This window comes from Orbicella faveolata, unplaced genomic scaffold (assembly GCF_042242905.1).
Source record: "Orbicella faveolata isolate gen_17 unplaced genomic scaffold, um_ofav_v1 contig_13, whole genome shotgun sequence".
Taxonomy (NCBI): domain Eukaryota; kingdom Metazoa; phylum Cnidaria; class Anthozoa; order Scleractinia; family Merulinidae; genus Orbicella; species Orbicella faveolata.
Window position 1 is genome coordinate 11,520,009 of NW_028301540.1, and position 22,440 is coordinate 11,542,448.

General features: G+C 39.0%; 1 long non-coding RNA gene across 3 annotated transcripts; it reads right to left on the reverse strand.

The window, feature by feature from the left end:
* Positions 1–6,349: 6,349 nt before the first annotated feature.
* On the reverse strand, positions 6,350–14,755 carry LOC149115004 (uncharacterized). Of its 3 annotated transcripts, none has more exons than XR_016205970.1 (4): positions 14,196–14,755; positions 11,092–11,145; positions 9,840–9,949; positions 6,350–8,989 (listed from the first exon to the last, which is right to left on the reverse strand). It is a non-coding gene; the product is annotated as an uncharacterized LOC149115004 (long non-coding RNA). The 3 variants fall into 3 exon arrangements; XR_016205971.1 differs by having other exon boundaries at positions 6,350–8,992; positions 9,840–9,946; positions 14,196–14,753; XR_016205969.1 differs by having other exon boundaries at positions 6,350–8,992; positions 14,196–14,752.
* Positions 14,756–22,440: the final 7,685 nt, after the last annotated feature.

Genomic DNA, 22,440 nt, shown 5'->3' on the forward strand with positions numbered 1-22,440 from the left:
CGATTAAACTCAAAGTTATCTTCTGTCTGGAAACTACCTACTCCACACACCATGTTTTCCTCCCCGCAATCCTCGGAAACGATGTTTTTATCACAGCTTTTTTGAACATTCTGTGCACTCTCCCCTTCTTCAAAACATTCTAGGCAGTAAAGCTGCGCTTGGTGTCGACCTGCCAATAGAAATAGCAAAGGCCTTAAATGAATACTGGGCTAATGCGCGCTCGTTGCAATGACGCATTGATATATATCATTCATATGTAACAGGAACACATGCTGCCCAATTTGAAAGTAAGTGTATTAAAAAATACGAGAAAAGCCAAACTTGAACGAGGCCTTACGTAAAGGTGAATCATTTTGGTATTATGAGAAGGTTTAAAGAGAGGGGATATTCTTTGTAAATTAATCTTATATGATTGACTTTTGATGCGGTCTACACGAAGAAAGTAAATATATATATATATATATAATTTTAAAAAATAAATAAACAAATGAGCAATAAATTTGATCTACCACCCAACTCAAATACGTTTTCTGATTTGAGGTGCACGCGTGACGCGTCATGGGTCAAAACTCATTACAGTCTGTCTTTTTTATAACAATACGTTTTGTAAGAATCATCGAGGCTGAATTTTGCCAAATTTTAAGAATATTTTAAAACTAAACCCGAAGCTGAGATTTTGAAAAGAATACAATTGACAGAATTTTATGTTGACAATTTGTGAATAGAATTAGAATTATATCATTTAAACTTAACCATGTAGAATTGTTGCTTTCTCTTAATAGCAAACTAGCCAGAACAACAAATACAGCATAACAAATGAATATATAAAAGATCATATATTTGAACCGCGGAGAAAGATATGCAGACATGATTGATCATCGCAGTTAGGCACAGAACTTTAGGAGTTGTGAAAAATACAGCACTAGCCGTATGTTTCATGCTAACAACATTTTTGCAAAAAGTTATGTGTGTGATATCAGGTTTTAATGCCTGCAGGCTGGCTCAAAATTACTTTCACACCATCCAGACACCAAATACATTCGAAAACAGAAATATCATACACTATAATCTAAAAATATTGATAAGAATATTTCAGTCTAAAATCGGCAGAAAAGTAAGCATATTTAGCCCCGGCCAGAGAAAAATGTTCTTATAAAAAAGAGTAATTCCCCAACAACTTAAACTTTCGACTTGCACGTGATCAGGCAGTGCCTCCTAAAACCGCAGCAAATTTGTCTGCCACACGGCGTCAAACAAATGATTGTCTTTGCAGTTCGTTTTATTTTTGAGTTGGAACAAGAGAATATGGTTGGAAAGTATAACAAAACACATAATTACTAGCCCCACCGGAAACAGTGAGTTTCATTGACGGTCCCCGGATAACAGAACTGCTTCCCTTGGGGCCAATCATTAAGTGCTTAAAATAAAATATCAATTAAAGGAAAAAAATAAGTAATTAACAGGCTGGCTCAAAAGCTCTTTAACACCATCCAGAAGTTAACACCAAATACATTCGAAAACAGAAAATCTGGTCTATAATGTAAAAATATTCACAAGAATATTTTCAGCCTAAAAGCGGCAAAAAATGAAACTATTTTGCCTCGGTCGGGGAAAGAATATTCTTAGAAAAAAGAGGTTAAATAAGCAACTTTACTAACCTGTCACATTTTCCCGTCCGGCCCTCCCACTCAGTCAATAAGTACATACTACTAACCTTTCATAGCCTGGACAAGTTCAATCGTAAGGCTGACCAAACAAAAACCATAAAATGCAGAATTTTCATCACGCCGCTGCCTGGCAACAGATGAAGACAGGAACTATTCGACGATACCTCTCATGAACGTGGAGGATTATTTGCAAATGAACTTTGTATGTGGTATGCATGACGGAACGCACGGGGTTTCTACTGTAAGTACCGCAGAGAAATGGTAGGAAATATTCCTAGCATTCCTTATATACTCTCACTAGGGTTCTTCGTCTTGCGGCCAAGAAAGGCGTCATAATCTGTTTCAGTGACATGTCGATGATAATAAATGAAAAATAAACCAGAACGGGCCGATAGAATTTAGAATTTAGGTGCGGGGATCCCAACCAGTTCTTACCTAACTTTTTCAAGATACTACTTTTAGCCCTCCCCCAAATCTACACACGTGTATTTCACCTGTGGAAATCTATCGATTTCGACAGTGCTCAAAGTCGCCGAGACCGGGTTACGCGCAGCGTGATTTTGACTAACTTTGGGTCGATTTCCAGGATTTTGGGCGATATTTCAGAGTCTCAGGGACCCTAAACTAATTTGAGAAGACTTTCGTTTTCAGTGAAATGGACAGAGGGAAAATGTTTTAACGCTTGGTTATGAGCAGTCCGGCCGAAATATAGCCACTTAGTGACTAGAAAGTCGCCCAGACCGGGCTACGCGCAGCGTGATTTTGACCGCCTTTAGGTCGATTTATATTAACTGGGGCGATATTTCCGAGTCCCAGGGACTCTAAACTAATTCGAGAAGACTTTGGTTTTCAGTAAAAGGGACAGAGGAAAAATTTTTGAACGCTTGGTTATGAGCAGTCTGCCCGAAATATAGCCCCTCTTTAGCTCACTTAGTGACTAGAAAGTCGCCCTATGCCCAGAGTGAGTTTGACCAACTTTGTGTCAATTTCCAGGAAATTGGGCGATATTTCCGAGTCCCAGGGACTCTAAACTAATTCGAGAAGACTTTCGTTTTCAGTGAAATGGACAGAGGAAAAATTTTTGAACGCTTGGTTATGAGCAGTCTGCCCGAAATATAGCCACTTAGTGACTAGAACGTCGCCCAGGCCGGGCTACGCGCAGCCTGATTTTGACCAACTTTGGGTCGATTTACTGGAAGTTGGGCGATATTTCCGAGTCCCAAGGGCTCTAAACTAATTCGAGAAGACTTTGGTTTTCAGTGAAAGGGACAGAGGAAAAATTTTTGAATGCTTGGTTATGAGTAGTCTTGCCGAAATATAACCACTTAATGACTAGAAAGTCGCCGAGACCGAGCTACGCGCAGCGCAATTTTGATCAACTATGGGTGGATTTCCAGGAGCCTGGGCAATATTTCCGAGTCCGAGGGACTCTAAACTAAATCGAGAAGACTTTGGTTTTCAGTTAAATGGACAGAGGAAAAATTTTTGAACGCTTGGTTATGTCTAGTCCGGCAGAAATATAGCCCCTCTTTAACTCACTTAGTCACTAAAAAGTCTTCTCGAATTCGTTTAGAGTCCCTGGGACTCGGAAGTATCGCCCAAGTTCCTGGAAATGGACCCAAAGTTGGTAAAAATCACGCTGCGTGTAGCCCAGTCGCGGCGATTTTCTAGTCACTAAGCGGCTGTGTTTCGGCCAGACTGCTCATAACCAAGCGTTCCAAAATTTTCCCTCTGTCCAATTCACTGAAAACCAAAGTCTTCTAGAATTAGCTTAGAGTCTCTGGGACTCGGAAATATCGCCCAAATTCCTAGAAATCGACTTAAAGTTGGTCAAAATCAGGCTGCGCGTAGCCCGCTGTCGGCGACTTTCTAGTCACTAAGTGGCTATATTTCGGCCAGACTGCTCATAACCAAGCGTTCAAAAACTTTTTCCTCTGTCCATTTCACTGAAAACCAAAGTCCTCTTGAATTAGTTTAGAGTCCCTGGGACTCGAAAATATCGGTCAAAATCCTGAAAATCGACTCAAAGTCAGTTAAAATCACGCTGCGCGTAGCCCAGTCTCGGCGAGTTTCTAAACACTAAGTAGCTATATTTTGGCCAGACTGCTCATAACCAAGCGTTCGAACATTTTTCCTCTGTCCATTTCACTGAGAACCAAAGTCTTTTCGAATTAGTTTAGAGACTCTGGGGCTCGGAAATATCGCCAAAGTTCCTGGAAATCGACTTAAAGTTGGTCAAAATCACGCTGCGCGTAGCCCGGTCTCGGCGACTTTCTAGCCACTAAGTGGCTATATTTCGGCCAGACTGCTAATAACCAAGCGTTCAAAAATTTTTTCCTCTTTCCATTTCACTGAAAACCAAAGTATTCTCGAATTGGTTTAGAGACCCTGGGACTCGGAAATATCGCCCAAGTTCCTGGAAATCGACCCAAAGTTGGTCAAAATAACGCTGCGCGTAGCCCGGTCTCGGCGATTTTGAGCACTGTCTAAATCGATATACCTCCACAGGTGAAATACACGTGTGTAGTTTTGGGGGAGGGCTGGAAGTAGCATCTTTAAAAATTTAGGTAAGCATTGGTTGGGATTTCCGCACCTAAAACGCGAGTGTGGCGCATCTCTAAACGCGCAAGAACTTACGAGAGAAAAGAAAGTTGATATGGGCGAGAATATCCAACCCAAACACTATGCAAATCGATAGTTTTCAACAAGTGAAATACACGTATGTAGATTTGGGGAAGGGCTAAAAGTAGCGTCTTTAAAAAGTTAGATAAGCATTGGTTGGGATCCCTGCATCTAAAACGCGAGTGTGGCGCATCTTTAAACGCGCGAGAACTTACGAGAGGAAAGAAAGTTGATATGGGCGAGAATCTCTCACCCAGTAATTGTCTTTACAAGAGTAAAATTAAGTGCTTGTTGCTTTGCTTATAAGATTATACATTCTAGAGTGATGATGACGCGCCTCATTGGCGTTAGCGAATTCAACAATTGTGCAATGTCTAAGAAAAAAGTTTATCGAATCAATGAGCTATTCACTTAAGCAAACAATATGGCAGACGATGCTCCTCCCACGATATTCTCTGCGCTACTAAATTATTTCTTTTTCTGGCCCGCAAGTCCATGTTAATTAAATCTTGAAAAACTAAACTAAACGTTATAATCAGTATTAGACAAAGCAGTCAGGAGAACCATTGAGTCAGCCGAAACTAAAGAAAGCTGGTATTTTCGAGCCAGCCATGAAAGAAGATTTTAAAACACTGATGTAAGTCATCTGAGATAGTAAACAAAGAAAACTTTGAAAAATAATTACGCTTGGGTGCACCTCAATGTGAAATGGCCAGCTAGCAGCTCTGGTAAGGTTGCACCTAGATGGCTTAATAACTTTTGGGAGAACAATAAAACAAACAACAGAAACAATGCCCCTATCCCCCAAAACAATAGAAGCTTCTACAATAATAAAAGAATATCAGCTCACGAGCACTGCTACACTGCTGATGTCAAAAGGACGACTCCTAAATGATACAAGTTTGTTTTCGTTCTTTGATTGTTCATAAGGAACAGTTCACATGTTTATCATTTTTGGTTGATTTTTCTTGCACTTCAACAAGCTTATGGGTGGATGTGTCAGGCCAAAATACCTTCTGAACAAGAGCGCTACTGCCGAGCCAAAAAAAAATCTCGAGAAATAATCTAGCTGTGGTAACAAATGAGTGCTTCCGGCATTTTTTGCCGTTAGTTATCACGGCTATACAACTTCAGGCATTGCGCTTTTTTTCTTTCACCACCTGAGTAAAGGTGAGTTTCCTTCATTCAAGAGTCTCAACTGAAAAGGAAATTTTGATCAAATTTGACTCCTCTACAGACTGTGTAAGTTAAATGATCTAGATGACGCTGTTACGGGAAGATTTCCTGTCTATGAAATGAACGCAACTTGAATTACCTTCAGTATCGTGTTTCCTCTGCTCTTTTGATGTCGGGCCTGTGCGATAAGTTAAATTATCGTTGCAATTCGCCTGAGTACGGCTTTTAAGGACCGTGCTATGTATTGATGCATTGTCATGCTGATGATGAAGATCTTCCAAAGAAAGTGCAACTAACAATAATAAAAGGGTGTAAAGGAGCACTTTCGGTGAGAGGACCAGTCAATAGGTAGCATAAGACGACATTACAATATGCTAACATGGCTCGAGGCTTTCAGGAAAAAATTGCGATTTCTTTCTTTTTTTGTAAATTTCGTTTGTCCCTCAATTTCCAAAAGTGACTTGGATGGAAAGAAACACCATCAGATATAGAAGCTTGTCCTAAAAGCCTCGGAATGATATTAGGAAATTGATTCGACCACCGAACGTGGCTTATTGAAATAAAGGTTAAAAAAAAAAAAAACACTTAAACTACATGCGTCTTTTCCTGAACACAAAATTGTTGAAATTAAAAATAAATTAAACGAAAAGAAAAAAATGTACGTAATTGTGACCAAATTCTTATACCCGGATACTAAAGTCACATCAGCTAATTTCCAACGAGCATCCCCATCCACTCCATATGGGATTTCCCTCCCCCCCCCCCCCCCGGGAGCTGATGTTTTTTTCTTTGTAAATGTTTTATTTAAATTATTCTAATTTTATTTTATTTTGTTTATGGATAATGCGCTTAAAGTGTTGGCTAAAAACAAAGGACGATCAGCATTCTTGTTTAATATTTTTATTGAAAGTCGAATTTTTAGTGGTCAAATTGGAGCGGTTAAATATTTTATTTACCCTCGCAGTGTTATAAGTGATAGTGGGGCCGAGCAAACACTGAAACAAACAATTCAAATTGAACATAACAAGGTTAAGAATCCCAACTGGCCGGAGGCAAACCAGTTGGCTATTTACAAGCTTGGCTGAGGATTTGAACTCGAGGCTGCCGAGAAACAAATCCAGGCAGTGGTCAGAGCGGGACTCGAACACGCTGAGTCCGACACGCTGACCACTCGGCCACGCTGCCTCCCACGATACGGTTTAAATTATATTTAGGTAGTTCAATATACAATATTCGAAGTCATAATTTGAATTCGAGTACTGGTTTTGTGCACTCTTTTAGCGACATCTCTTTTTACTTCAGAACAATTTTTTTCTTAATTATTTAACTTAAAGCGGATAATTTGTAGACAAAAATTATTAAATAAAAAATATAGGTCATTACTTATTTCGCTGTCGAGCTTAGCTTGAGGGAAATCTCTCACGTTGTGTGTTTGCAAGCGCTCATATGCACGTGTTGATGACGCAAAAATCGTGCGCAGCAGGGTTGCAGAATGCAATACTGAGGAAAAGATTATGTTTTTTTCCCCGCTTACTGAAAACTTTACAAAAATTTTATCAAGAAACCCTTACTCGGTTTTCCTTAGCTACAGTACACCTGCATACTAAGTCCATTAATACCTTTTTTGAAATTATTATTTCCATTTTTACAGAAGTTTCAAATAGGCCACATTCGTATTCTCGGTATTGGACCGGACATTTGCATTTGAAGAGACTTCCCACATTAGCCTCGGTTGCGAGCGCGCTCCAGTCCAATACCGAGAATACTAATATGGTTACTTTCAATGGTTACCCACCTCGTCAATTTCGCTTTTCCGACTTCTGCTTTGAGTCCCCGTTCTCAGTGCAATAGCGCAGCGCGCGAGTGACGTCATAACTCAGACAAACTCAGACAAACAAAACGGAATGGTGGAAAATTTGACGCTTTTTCAAGCGCGCAAGCAAGTGTTCCTAAAACAATTTTGAAAACGAAAATTTGGCCTGTACTTTCCTACTATTTCTCTCAGCAAACGCTTAGTGTTGTCTGACTCTCGCGGGGTTTCAATAATTTGCATTCTCAGCACATTTTCAACCTCACAGCAAGACCAAGATACTGTCTCAGACAATCTGGAACAACAAATTCATTACGATTGACAAAAAAATGGTCTATCTGCCTCATTGGCACCGAGCAGGTATAAAGCAAATTTCAGACCTTTTTGACCTTTCCTTTCCTTGCGCAATAAATACACGCTAAATTGCAACTTTTTACAATATTATAGTCTTTTATCTGCGATCCCTCAAAGTTGGAAGAAGCTCCTTCACGATAATTCTGGCGACTCTACTACACCCCGCCACCAATCGGTACTATAACGTGCAAGATGTTATACGGCAAACTGCTAACCTTAGAAAATCCTCCTCATCCCACTTCAGAAAATAAAACTCTTATCATACGTCATCGCAAAAGAATATCTAAATAAAATTTCTCCTCTGCCGTTCACAGCCACAAAAGAAGTTAAATTGGCAATGTTCCAGCACAAAATCGTACACAACATTTTAGCCACGAACAGTATATTATACAAAATGAACAAGGTTGCCTCCCCATCCTGCCCTTTCTGTCCCTCTGATAGTCAAAACACCGCAGGCGTCTTCCTTTTGGTATAAGTTCCAAAGGTGGTATTCTACCGTAAGTAACGCGAGTTTACTTCTCTCCGAGCCAGAGGTGTTATTTGGAATACCTCGTCCCTGTGTTCACCGTTTGACCCTCAACCACCTCAGAATGCTAGGCAAATACTTTCTTTATATCAACGCTCTAAATAATACTATGTTCGTTTTCAGCGACTTCATCTCATTAGTGCAGGATAAAATCGAGATACAAAAATATATTGCTGCCACGTTGAATGGTGAAAGGGAATTTGAACAGAAGTGGAAATTCCTTCTCACCATTTAAGGCGTTTCCCTTAGTAATTTGTTGCGAGGTGTTTTTTTTTTTAGTTTGTTTGTTGGTTTTTTTTCTATAATTAAGTAATTACATTGTATTGTAACTCCTTAAGTAGCGTCATGTGTAAGTCATAATAAGTAATTATTGCGTATTGTAAGTAAGTAAGGTAATGCCAAGTATTGTAACTAGGTTTTTTTTATGTATTGTAAGTGACGTTTGAAAGTCAGTAAAAGCATTAGATATAATAATAATAGTTATAATAATATTAATAATAATAATGATAATAAACAAACATTAACAAACATTACGTGAGGATGATAATAATAATAATAATGTAGTGTATTGTAAGTAGGTTAAGTATTGTATTGTGTCGTGTTGTAAGTAGAGTAAGGCAATGTAAGTAATTATGTCCTCTCTTTCAGCTTTTTTAAATTAATTATTGTATTAAACTCTCTCATTACAATAATTTTACACAAGGTATTGTTAACTATAAATTAGATTTACTTTCCATTGTTACAATTTCCCTGGAAGAGTCGAAAAAGCTGTGTTTCGCTCGATCTTGGTCAGTATTTCAAATTTCCATTTACTCTCTATCTCGTCATCAATGGCTGCTGTGAAAAAAAAAGCCAGTGTAAATGAAGGTAATGTTTACAAACCTCCTACGATTAGCTTAGTATTAGTCTTAGTATCATTCTTGTCAAAACCCAGTTATTTTCTTCACGCAGTTTCAGTTAATAATTCATTAATCGAACTGACAGCCTCAGTTCTGATCATTTTAATTAAATAAAAATGATTTTTAGAAAACACGATTTACCTTATTTATCGAATACCCTTCTACAACGAGAATTGTAACAAGACTCAGATCACACGCTTTCTGCAACCCCATCTTCTCAGTATAAATTTGAAACAGGTAAGTTGGTGAAAGCTGACTGGTTTTATTCTGTATTGTTGATGGCCACCGTGCCCTTAAGAGGTTCACAGTTTATGAGTCGCTTATGGTATGGAAGCTGGCAAAATTAGGCCTTATTCACTGTAGACGCCATGATTGTTGACATGTTATAATGCTACTGAATCAGATTAAACATGCGGTCTGCCAGGGGAAAACTTTACAAAGAAGACAGTTCTCAGAAAATCAGCTCGTCCTGATACTGAAGCAAATTATGTGTGTTAGTTAATTTACCATTACGGTTAGTTTGAAATGGTTAAGCGAAACCTTGTAGAGTTAGCTAACGTGAAGCCATTTCATTTCTTGAGATGCACAAAATTGTACCGCCATACCTAACAACATTTGCCGATTTTAACTTATTCCCCGCCCCTCACAAATCATGTGCTTTGCATTATAATGACAGCTACTATGAACAATTTCGTTTTATGCGTGTCTGTTTTATCATTCAATGTTCTTTTTCTTTGCCTTATTAGAAGTCATCTCAACAATTCATTGTCTGTAGTTTCAGTTACCTGCTGTAACTAGGGGCATACGATAAAACCAGACTTCCTGCAAACACAGTTATTGCTGAGTTTTGCCCCAACCTTCAGGATTCTTTTATTGAACCAGCAGACAATCTCTGCTAAGAAAAAGAAAACATCAAGTCATAATTGGTCTCTTGGATGTGTGTTTTTTTTTCAGTTTTACCGCATTCAGGGCAAGAGAGAAAGCTTAAGAAAGCCTCTCTTCATTTTTTGTAAAAGCATTAAGGTTACGAACTCCAAATTTGACGAATTTTGCTAAAATTTGTCTAGGAACAGTTTGGTATGACACGTCTTTGGTCAAGGATCTTGACATTACCATGGCAACCACATTTTGACAACATGTTCCGTAAATTTTGACTTTTGCTCTCTTTAAAAAAAAAAACTTCCTTATTGTTACTTTTCCTATTTATTTGTAGCTTTCTTTACTTTCTTCGACTACCTTGAGCCATTTTTAGCGGTTTTATAACGTTTCATGAAAATCATAAAATGGAAGAAGCTGGTCACTTCTACGTGATTTGACATCTCTTTCCATGTGGAACTGGAGGGAAATAATTTTGGACGTGCTATAAATCCCCAAGTTTTATTGTTAAAGCTTAACGCTCTGACAGTTACAGTTTGAGGGCCTCAAAAGCCTCTCTGCAGTCCTAGCAGACCAAAAAACGCTCTGTCTGTTGAATTGTCACGGTCACCTTGTATACGACTGGTGCGACTAAACTTTGAATTGACCAATCAGGATTCAGCAGGCGGAAAAACTGTATTGTCCCGACTTCAATGTATATTTTACAGAAAAGGTATTAAAGTCGGGCAACTTTTGTCACTGAAGACGGCATTGAGTATTCACGAAAAGGGTTTATAATTCCAAACACCATATCAGATTAGAAAAAGTGGAAAACATGAAACATTTTGTGTCACAAATTGAATAATATGGCACCAAATATGGGCTGCCCGCGTCCGTCAAATTGCTTATAGTTCGTGGAATGTCGCCAGGTAATCTAATTAAACCCAGAATTATCGAGTTAAGTATAAGAAGAGGCCAAAGCAACTTTAGCATTGTCTTTATTCTTGTCAGCTGCGAAGAGAAAGACTCGTGTCGTGTCGGTAGGAAAGCTCGATTTTGACGGCCGCCCGTACTGCGGTCGCAGTCACCCTATGCAAGGCAATACGTTCAGAAATGTTTCAGAAAATTAATTTACGTAATGCAGTTAGTTTTGCTCAATAACTCTTTTTTATATATACATACCTCCTGCATCTTCGTTGTCCTGCTCTTCTAGGGCGTCCCAATATTCCTCGGTCACTACCGGCACAAGAAAATTCATCACGTGTCACCAAATTTATGTTTGTACGTTATTACCCTGATTATAGTTTCTAAAATATCCAAACGGGAAGAAGGAGCCTGTCCCCAAGGACTCATCTTTGAGCACAAGCCAGCAACCAATTTTTAATTTCACTTCAGTGGAATTCAGTTGAAAGCAATTTTGATCGAGGTGTCATCATCTTAAAACAACAAAAACACCACCAACAACAACCTTTCTTTCCGCTGCAGTCCTCTTTCACGTAGGGGCCAAACCACCCCCCAAATGTTTCGTCAGTTCTTGGGTATTTCACATTATTTCACATTACTTAAAAAGTATTGACTCCTACACCAAACTTAGCGGATGATCAGGTGACCTATTGCCAATTATATTTACGTGAAAAATGTCAGTAAATGTCAAAGTTGTGACGTCACAGTGATGACGTCATGTTTTTTGCCACTTTTGAAGTTTGAAATATGCATATTTTTTACAATGTGTTCGAAAGAGCACATCAAGGGGAGTTGAAACCTTACAAAATTTTGTTTATATCATAAAAATTGAATGAAATATGGCATTTTTAAATATGAAAAATAACTCTGCAAAATATAGGGTCCCCCCCTTGAGAAAAATCCCCAAATTGGAGCCGTAATTTTGTTCCAGCAAATGCAGCTATGTTTCACATGTGATGTGCCAGATGACTAAAGCAAAAATAAAGAAGAAAATCGCGATAAAAAATTATCCCTCTAGCGCTATTGCGTTAAAATTAGTTTTGTTACGTCATAACCTGTGACGTCACCCGTTTTTTTACTTTTAATACCAACTTAGCAAAGCCGAAAATCAAATTTCTAAAACCATACGATTTTTGACAACATCAAGCTTTCTATTTTTCTAGATTATTAGCCTTCTTAGAATAAAACTGAAAAAAATAAATCAGAGAGACTGACTTAAGAAGGACAGTATGGTTAAGCAAATTCCGGGGGGGGACAACAAAAGAATATTTAATTTACCATATCTCAAAAAATAATCATCATAGCAAACAACGGTTTTCAGCATTTTGCTCCTCAAGTCAAGGCCTTTCCAATGACATAATCTTTATATCAGATTTTACAAAAAAATTATAGCACGTTTTGGTGACGTCATCAATTATGACGTCATTATCTGACATTTTGTCACAACTTCCAAATTAAAATAAACTGGAGAACAAAGAACGCTCATCTGCCAAACTTGGTTTAGAAATATATAAACCAAGCAAATATAGCCTTCATGAAACATTAGGGGGGTGGTTTGGCCCCTACGTGTTTTGATAGGGATGTTTAATGATGACGACTCCTAGAAGTTGGCTGTTTGGAAATTATTGAGCAATTGCTTTGCCATATGACATATCTACATCATACGGAACTGACAGGGAATTCATGAGACCACAATTTTATATCAGCAATCTCTGGTCAATAAATATATTCATATAGTTGTGTTTCTCTAGTTTACGTCACCTCGCAGAGTTATAAAAATAAATGAGAAAAAAAATTCCAAGAGTACAAAACATGAGTCGGTATTCAGGCTGACCTCTAATTTGAGACGGAAACTAACGAATGTGGACATGAAAGACATATTATATAGTTTAAATTGTAGTGTGCTTTTATAAATCTCTACTAATATTGCGCGCTTTTGAGCGGTTTTGACAAACCGAGTGCATGAAGAAGGTAAATGCTCTGTATTAGCTCAAAGGTGGGCTTTAAGTTTAATTCGAACTTTGTACAAAATAGACCAGATTAATTGCCCTTTGAATTCAAAAGGAGGCCCTTGGATTTTTTAACTCTCTTTTATTAATGTTGTGTTTTCCATTTCTTTGTTATGTGTTTCTTGTTGTTTCTTATTAGCTTGTTATTAACTTGTTTAATCAACTGCATGTTTCTCGGAAGCTTACAGATTAACGTTGCAAAATGTGTAAGTAAAACGTGGGGTCACTGCATTCTATTTTAAAATTAGTGAGATTAACTTAAAAGTGAAAGGTCATGATTTCCTTTGATATCGCAGGGGAATCATTTTGTCATTACATCAATTAGGATTTCTGTTTTGATAACCGTCTGACAAGGAGAACACGAGATGCATCACCAAAAACTATCTATAAGAGCTGCTTTCAGAGAAATTACTTTTACGATAACGAACAGCGGGCAAGCTAAATTGACTTATACAGCATTCCATTTTAAGAGCAAAGAAAACAGTGAAGATGACCAGCGTCGACTGCATAAACTACACTGTTTTGTACAGATAGTACGCTGTTCATTGAGATACTCACGGTAAAACGAATGTAACCCATATCTGAGGTATGTTTTGTTTGCATAATTTGTACTAATCATTTAAAATCCGTTATTCAGTCTTTTTTTAATCCTTTAATTATTACCTGTCCAATCGAGTTAGTCTTATTAGGTAGTTGTTATTAAAGCAAGCTTTCAAAACAATCTCCGGCCTAGGTAACGAGAAGGATTGAATCCCGTGCTTTGTAGTAATGGAGATAATGTTCATAAATCAAAATTCAGATTACGACTGTCGGCATTCTTTTATATTTAGGTATTAAGTTCATAATCAGGAAAGTGCTGAAAAATTTTCAACGTTACAAAAAAGAACATAGCGAGATCTAATAAAGACAGGCAAGTCAGGAAAGCGGTATCCGAGATGGGGTGGTGGGGGGAAGGGGGAGGGAATGGTCCTTGCTTCGAACAAGCCTTCAAACTATTGTACGTTTCTACGCGTTGCAACTATAACATGATTACGACAGAGCTTTGTAGTTCAAAAATTAGGTATTTCTTGGCTTAAATTGTGTCCTCCTCGGTATCACCCCATCCAGGCTTGCTGTGAGCTGTGAGTATCCTCTAACTCCTCCCTCCCCGCCCGGATAACTCGCATGTACATGTAGACTAGTACATTATTAACAAGCTGTCAAATAACAACTGGGCTTCTACTACAGTCGAGGAATGGACTTCATGTTGAGACCTACAAATCTCTTCAAACACCAGACGAAAACGTGCTGCGTGACATTATGTGGACAACTTACCAATTTGCTCGAGAGATTGATCAAATAATTGATCCTTGCCATAACAAATGAGAGTTGAACAAACCAAAAACGACACTGTGATCTTTAAAAGTATGGCCATCTTCTCGTAAAGGACAGTAAATGAAACAACGTTGTCAATCACGATGAGTTTGAAAAAAGGAATTTTTGAAAACTACAATCGTTCGTGCTTGAAAACCTTCTGGAATGAGCGCGAGGAATTCTGTTTCCACAGTTAGGTCATGGACTAACGCCAAGACGTTTTTGAGGTTAAGTATGGGTACAAACGGTTTATTTATATCCCTCATTCATTTAATCTTGAGGTTAGTAGGCCACACGCATGTTGAGAGATCTCTTTTATCCGTTTTGAATCCTTTATTGGACATAGCATGTCAGTTTGTGTGTCTCATGACGGAGTTGGATGAGATGCCAATGAATTCTACTCATTCATTCACTGAATCAATCGAATCAATCAATCATTCATTGACAATTAATCAATCACTCAAGAAACATACGAATAAAATAAATAAATAAATATGAGCCGATTAACATGCCCATGAGATGAAAAAAAAAAAAATTGAGGTAATCATTGATCTGATGTTGCAGCATGATTTACGGTTAGCATTACCGTCTAATCCGTCACGAAAATGGAGCTTTTCGTAAACGCTCCCCATACCGGCGGAGGAATTCCAAAACGACGGCTTTTCGTTTCCGTGTGGACGGAAAACATTTTGAGAAGGAAGGTTTTCGACAACGATGGGGTTACGATAATCGTGTGATTTCCCTGCCTGAGGTTTCCTCAAACACGAATCCATAATGACTGGTAATTGTTGCGTTTTTAAATTCCTCCGGTGTATTGCGGACGGAAAGCATTTGATGCGTTCTCAGAGTGAACCCTCCGTTCTCATTCAAATTCCTCCGGCGTAGTGTGGACGGAAATTGTAATGCGCCGTGGCTTTCCACAAAGGTGTACAGTCTTTAACATGGTAAAATTATCTTTTGACTATTTGTACACAGTTACCAGTGGCGGATCCAGACCTTGAGCTAAAGGGGGGGGGGGGGGGGTTGTTATGCTTCTCCTGCCGGCTTTTATTCCTTCTGTTCACCCAAAATAAGGGGCCCCGGGCCCCTTCCCTAGATCCGCCACTGATTACTATTCGTACACAATTAGAAGTGTAATTGTTCTTTGGTTGTATCTTTCTCCGGTTAGTGAAGAGATTTATCATCCAGCTAAATTGGCTTCTGTGTTAATGGCACAACAAACAAACTCTACAACGTAACTGACTGTATAATATGGCGTATTATTTATGCTTGTCTCCTGCCGGAATTACTTGTTTTATTTTGACTGAAATTGGATAGCAAACATATTGTGTTGTTTTAATCAACTTTCATAGGAAATATTTGAATCATAATTGAGACACCACGTGAGTAAACAGCCGGAAATAATATGTACTTATCGACTCAGTTGGAGGGCCGGACGGGAAATATTTGGCTCGAGGTCAGGATGTATGTATCGAGAGCCAGATATATTTTCTTCTGGCCAGACATATCTCAGTCGATAAGAATTTCATCATGTGAAAACTTAGTGTCGAAAACTTTGCAAATTAGGTTTGAACCAGATAGGACGCGGTTACATACAGCAGACGGCCGCGCGCGGGATGGATAACTACAAGTAAGATTCTATAGTAAAAAAAACGTATCGTTTATTTCCTTGCGTTGGAACAAGGATTCATCGAAAAACACGACTTATATACTCATTTCTATTTTCCTTTAAATTCAAGTCCACAATAACAATTAACGTTAACAGTACATGTTCAAGTGGCACTTCTGTACCAGAGTCCTCCTCGACAGATCGCTTAGTTCGCGGACTCCCTGTTCGCTCTTTGCGCGTGCGCTCTGCGTGTGACTTAAGGTCATTTCACTGAAATAGAACCTGCACTGAGAATTTTGTGAAACGTTGCCTATTGATCGTTTATATTATAGGAACTTAAATTTGGAAATAAAAATGAGGGGTCCCCATGTTCGTTTAGGAGCAACAGCACCTTGTTTATACCCATACAAATCCGTATAATAGCAACGTGATTGTAGTCACGATTGCTTGCTAAATTCACGTTTCCGACGATTGGTTTTTGTTCTACACTGAGAATTGGTCCATATTTATTTCACACAGGGAAATTTTTTACTCAATTCAAAACAACAGAAAAAAATGATAGGTCACCATACTCGTTTGGGAGAAAATGACGATTTACCTCTATGGCGAGGTCCAGTTGTAAAGAAAAAGCCGCCATTTTTTAATGCGCGCGCGCTAATCACGCGTAAAATTATGCGCAGTAGGAATGCGCAATGCAATACTGGGGAATAACCTTAAAGGAGCTCAGTCACGGTATAAAGCTCTTACTAATCGAGTTCGAGGTCCGCACTGTAAGTTACGGACCGAGTTTTTTTCCCCATCGATTTATATGGCCCAAGCGCGATGCGCGCATGCCATAAATCGAAGGGGAAAAAACGCGGATCCGTAAATTACAGTATGGACCGAGAAGAAGAGGTTAGTGAGATATTTATTATATCTCTACTGTGTGCCTGACGCGCGTTCGTGAACGATTTCTATTCACATGGAACGGCTTCAAATTTCTGACGGACGTCAAAAGCAAAACGAGCCAATTTGAAATCGATTTTAAGTCGTTAGCACGCTTTAATACACAATTTAGAGTAAAAGAAACTTTTGAACTTTTACTTGCTATAAAAGTTAAGAAAACTTGGCGATAAATCTCGGAACATCTTGGCAACAAAAACAACTTTATATTTTAGCGGCCGTACAGGAGAATACGGCCCGCTAAATTTACCAATCGCAACGCGCGTACTAACTGAGAGATATAATAATTTGAGTTATTTTAACCACGTAGAAAATTAGCTGAAAATTGAAGCAAACCTGAAAAAAGTAGTTTGCTAAGATAGAAAAACACCAAGGATACATTAATAATGCATAAAGGAACAAGTATGCTTAATGATGGAGATAATATACACGGATTACGATCAACGGACTTGAAACATTTAGGCTACACATTTCAAGATGCGCAAGTCGTGACGTAGCTCCTTTAGAGGTGAGCCTGTTGGTAGGCTACTATCAACTGAACCCCTGCAGCAGGCTTTACCATCCTATGACCCTCAGTGCCTGTTAAGAAGACGTGAGATAAGACGCGATACCTGAACTGGACTTCATTTTTTTCATTTTATTTATTTATTCCATTCTAAAATTACAAAGATAAATATAAAGTAGACAAGCCTGGAACAGCTTACCGCTATCAATGCGGAAAATAGCGTCGCTTAATTCTTTTAGGAACTCTCTTTGGAAAAAAATTTTGAAGAACAGCAGCTTTTAAATCATTTTATTCTGTGATTTAGTTATACTTATTGTATTTTTAATTGATTTTATCTCTTATCTATTGTATTTTTATTCGTTATATTATCTCATAATTATGCCATAGTTTTAACATCCGTATTGTACATAATTTTTGGAGGGCCACTGGTTTGTTAGTATTTTTATACTATTTTAGTGCTACCCTCTTTAAATAAAGTCTTTACTTACTTACTTACTTACAAGTAAGAGGAGAAATGGAAAAGGGCAAAAATATAGCAAGCTAATTAGATGCCCTTGTTTAATTGATAATAATAATGAGGGTAAAAAAGTTAACCTAACATAGGAGAGGAAGAGGTATGAATTAATTAATACTGAGCAAAATAATACCGGAAGAGTGCTTTTTTAAAACGTTTTCTAGTCGCTAAGTTACGTATAGATAAGGAAGGTCATTCCAATAGTAACATCCAATAACAGTGGGGCAAAATTTCCTTATATTTATTCTGGAGAAACCGGGATTTAAGTGTTGTAGGGATGCACTTCGAGTAACGTAGTTATGTTGCTCAGATACCAGAGATAAGGTGTAATTAGACGGTTTTTCATCAATTAAGTGGTCATATAATAGCTGGCAGGTATATAGTTTAACAATGTCAGGAAGCTTAATAAGACCAAGGTTTACATAATGGGGAGTAATATGATCACGAAGTAACACATTGTTGATTATTCTGATAGCTTTGTTTTGTAGTCTCACCAATAGTGACAATGGAGCCTCGTAATTATTACCCCACAGTACGCAACCATAAGTTAAATAGGGATATATAAGTGCATAATAAATACTTGTTAGCGATTCGGATGTCACATATTCATGTGTCAAAACACCCGCCCATTAGTGAATACTCTGTAAATGCGCCCCCAAAGCCGCCTATACCGCTTTTTTCAACTTTAGGAAATCGTTTATCGATTTTAACAACGGGTCTTGTGCCCAAGAGTAGCATCTTTAAAAAGTTAGGCAAGCCGTGGTTGGGATCCCTGCTCCTAAAACCCAAGTGCGGTGCATCTCTAAATGCGTGAGAACTAACAAGAGAAAAGAAAGTTGATGAGGCGAGAAAATCTCACCTAAGCACTGTCCAAATCGATAGACTTCCACAAGTGAAATACACGTGTGTAGATTTAGGGGAGGGCTAAAAGTAGCATCTTTAAAAAGTTAGGTAACCATTGGTTGGAATACCTGCACCTGAAACGTAAGTTTGGCGCATCTCTAAACGCTCGAGAACTAACGAGAGAAAAGAAAGTTGTTATGGGCGAGAATCTCTCACCCAAGCATCGTCCAAATCGATAGACCTTCCACACGTGAAATACACATGTGTAGATTTGGGGCAGGGCTAAAGGTAGCATCTTTTAAAAGTTAGGTAAGCATTGGTTGGGATTCCGCACCTAATACGCGAGTGTGGCGCATCTCTAAACGGGCGAGAACTTACGAGAGAAAAGAAAGTTGATATGGGCGGGAATGTCCAACCCAAACAATGCGCAAATCGATAGTTTTCCACAAGTGAAATACACACGTGTAGATTTGGGCGAGGGCTAAAAGTAGCATCTAGTTAAGCATTGGTTGGGATCCCTGCACCTAGAACTTGAAATTGGCGCATCTCTAAATGCCTGAGAACTTACGAGAGAAAAGAAAGTTGATATGGGCGAGAATCTCTCATCCAAGCACTGTACAAATCGATAGACTTCCACAAGTGAAATACACGTGCGTAGATTTGGGGAAGGGCTAAAAGTAGCATCTTTAAAAAGTTAGTTAAGTATTGGTTGGGACTCCCGCACCTAAAACGCGAGTGTGGCGCATCTCTTAACGGTTGAAAACTTACGAGTGAAAAGAAAGTTGATATGGGCGAGAATTTCCAACCCAAACACTGTGAAAATCAATAGTTTTCCACAAGTGAAATACACGTGTGTCGATTTGGGGGAGGGCTAAAAGTAGCATCTTCAAAAGGTTAGGTAAGCATTGGTTGGGATTCCCGCACCTAAAACGCGAGTGCCGCGCACCTCTAAATGCGCGAGAACTAACAAAAGAGAACAAAGTTGATAGCAGCGAGAAAATCTCACTTAAGCACTGTTCAAATCAATAGACTTCCACAAGTGAAATACACGTGTGTAGATTTGGGGGAGGGCTAAAAGTAGGATCTTTGAAAAGTTAAGTAAGCAATGGTTGGGATTCACACACGTAAAACGCGAGTGTGGCGCATCTCTAAACACGCGAGAATTTACGAGAGAAACGAAAGTTGATATGGGCGAGAATGTCCAACCCAAACACTGTGCAAATTGATAGTTTTCCACAAGTGAAATACGCATCCGTAGATTTGGGGGAGGACTAAAAGTAGCATCTTTAAAAAGTTAGGTAAGCATTGGTTGGGATTCCCGCACCTAAAACGCGAGTGTGGCGCATCTCTAAACGCGCAAGAACTTACGAGAGAAAAGAAAGTTGATATGGGCGAGAATTTCCAACCCAAACACTGTGCAAATCGATAGTTTTCCACAAGTGAATTACACGTGTGTAGATTTGGGGGAGGGCTTAAAGTAGCATCTTTAAAAAGTTAGGTAAGCATTGGTTGGGTTCCCTGCGCGTAAAACGCGAGTGTGGCGCATCTCTAAACGCGCGAGGACTTACGAGAGAAAAGAAAGTTGATATGGACGAGAATCTATCACCCAAGCAATGTCGAAATCGATGGACTTCTACAAGTTAAATACACGAGTGCAGATTTGGGGGAGGGCTAAAAGTAGCATCTTTAAAAAGTTAGGTAAGCATTGGTTGGAATCTCCGCGCCTAAAACGTGAGCGTAGTGCATACCTAAACGCGCAAGAACTGATGAGAGAAGAGAAAGTTCATAGGGGCGAGAATTTCTTACCCAAGCACTGTCCAAATCGATAGACTTCCACAACTGAAAACACTTGTATAGATTCGGGGGAGGGCTTAAAGTAGCATCTTCAAAAAGATAGGTAAGCATTGGTTGGGTTCCCTGCACCTAAAACGTGAGTGTGGTGCACCTCTAAACCTCGAAGAACTTAAGAGAGAAAAGAAAGTTTATTTGCGCGAGAATGTCCAACCCAAACACTATGCAAATCGATAGTTTTCCACAAGTGAAATACAGGTGTGTAGATTTGGGGGACAGCTAAAAGTAGCATCTTTAAAAAGTTAGGTAAGGATTAGTTGGGACCCTGCACCTAAAACGCGAGTGTGGCGCTTCTCTAAACGCGCGGGAACTTACGAGAGAAAAGAAACTTGACATGGGCGAAAATCTCTCACCCTATGTGGGAACACAAATGACTTCTACTGTAAGTATCTCTTCCCGGTTTTTTTTTTGTTTTTGTTTTTGTTTTGTTTTTTTTTAACTGCTCTGGTCGACTTTTTAATTTCAATATGATTAAACGTTCTTTTTCTGCGTTCCTGTTAAAAATGCTGCAAAGTTGTCAATTTTAGTAATATCAATTTGAAAGAAATGTCCTGTTAGTACGTTCTTGTTAGTTCATGAAAATCTTGCGGGGTTTGTTTTACCAGGGCGCTTCATGACTCCTCCTGGAATAAGCTATACCTTCCCTATTTGAATCGTCATCAGGTTATCCTACGTTATTCAGGTTATTGATTGGAAAAATAATTATACTTTTGAACCTTAGTTCCTCTATTTTCAGGGGATGGGGGGTGGGCTCACTTCTTTCGGAGGTCGTTAATTGCGGGCATTTACGATTCGTTGTGTGTACGAGCCATTGGCCAAGCGGTTGGCCAAGCCATTCAGTTAGTAGCCATGCATGGTCACCTAAAGCACTGACAATCTATCTTAGCTCCATGTACTAAGTTTCCCCTCGCGCTTTTTTTTTTTTTTTTTTTTTTTTTTTTTTGCCCTCGGCTGTGTAATTGTGCGATATTTTCTGCACAATAACTTCAATTGCCGAGCATGATAATACTGCATGTGGCTCCCACTGCCAACGATATGCTCACACAAGTATTCCAGATCATCTGGGGTTTTATTCCTTAAGATCTGTTTTAGATTGATTAATCAAACGCTCCCTTACGCCCGGACAAGCATCTCGACGTAAGCTCAGAGTTTATTGTGGTGGCTTTCATTGGGTAAACAAGACATTTACGTCTGCTCGCCGAGCTCAACATCCATTCGTAGGCACTTTGGTATCTTTAAGTTCAGTTCGTAGATCTGAACTTGGTTTAGGAGGAGAAGCAGAGGAAGGTTCATGTTGTGTAATTCGTTCATTGCGGGATTACTTGATTTATCGGCATTCCCCGGTTTTGTCCGCTCACGTTTTTTTTGCTGCCCAAATCTTTCTTCGCGTGTGTTTAGACGTGATCCGATATATAATGACTTTGTTTTGTTCCAGATTATTGGCGTCGGTGGAGTCCGCCATCGTTTGAAAGCACTGGGAATGACTCGAACGCACTATTTACTTTTAAAGCACTATTAATATCGTGACTTCATTTTAAAGCTTGTCTCATATTCCATGGGCCCTTTCTGGTTTATTTTTTAATTTAATATCATCGGCATGTAACTGAAACAGATTATGACGCCTTCCCTGGTCGCAAGACGAAGAACCCTAGCGATAGTATGTAAGGAATGTTAGGAAATTTTCCTATCATTTCTCTGCGGTACTTACAGTAGAAGCCCCGTGCGTCCCGTCGTGATTGGGACAGTTTGAAATTGTGGCTTTTATCATTTTCGTCCCCAGAGCCACCTGTCCATCTTAACCGGCGTGGCTTGGGCACGAGAGAGAAGGAGGCTCTGTAGACAGATGATTTTATTGCCAAATTCTTGGACTAAGATTTTCGCAAATTTAAGGTTGATTTCGTTCTTGAAAGTATCTACTGGTTGATTTCAAACTTAAACACCT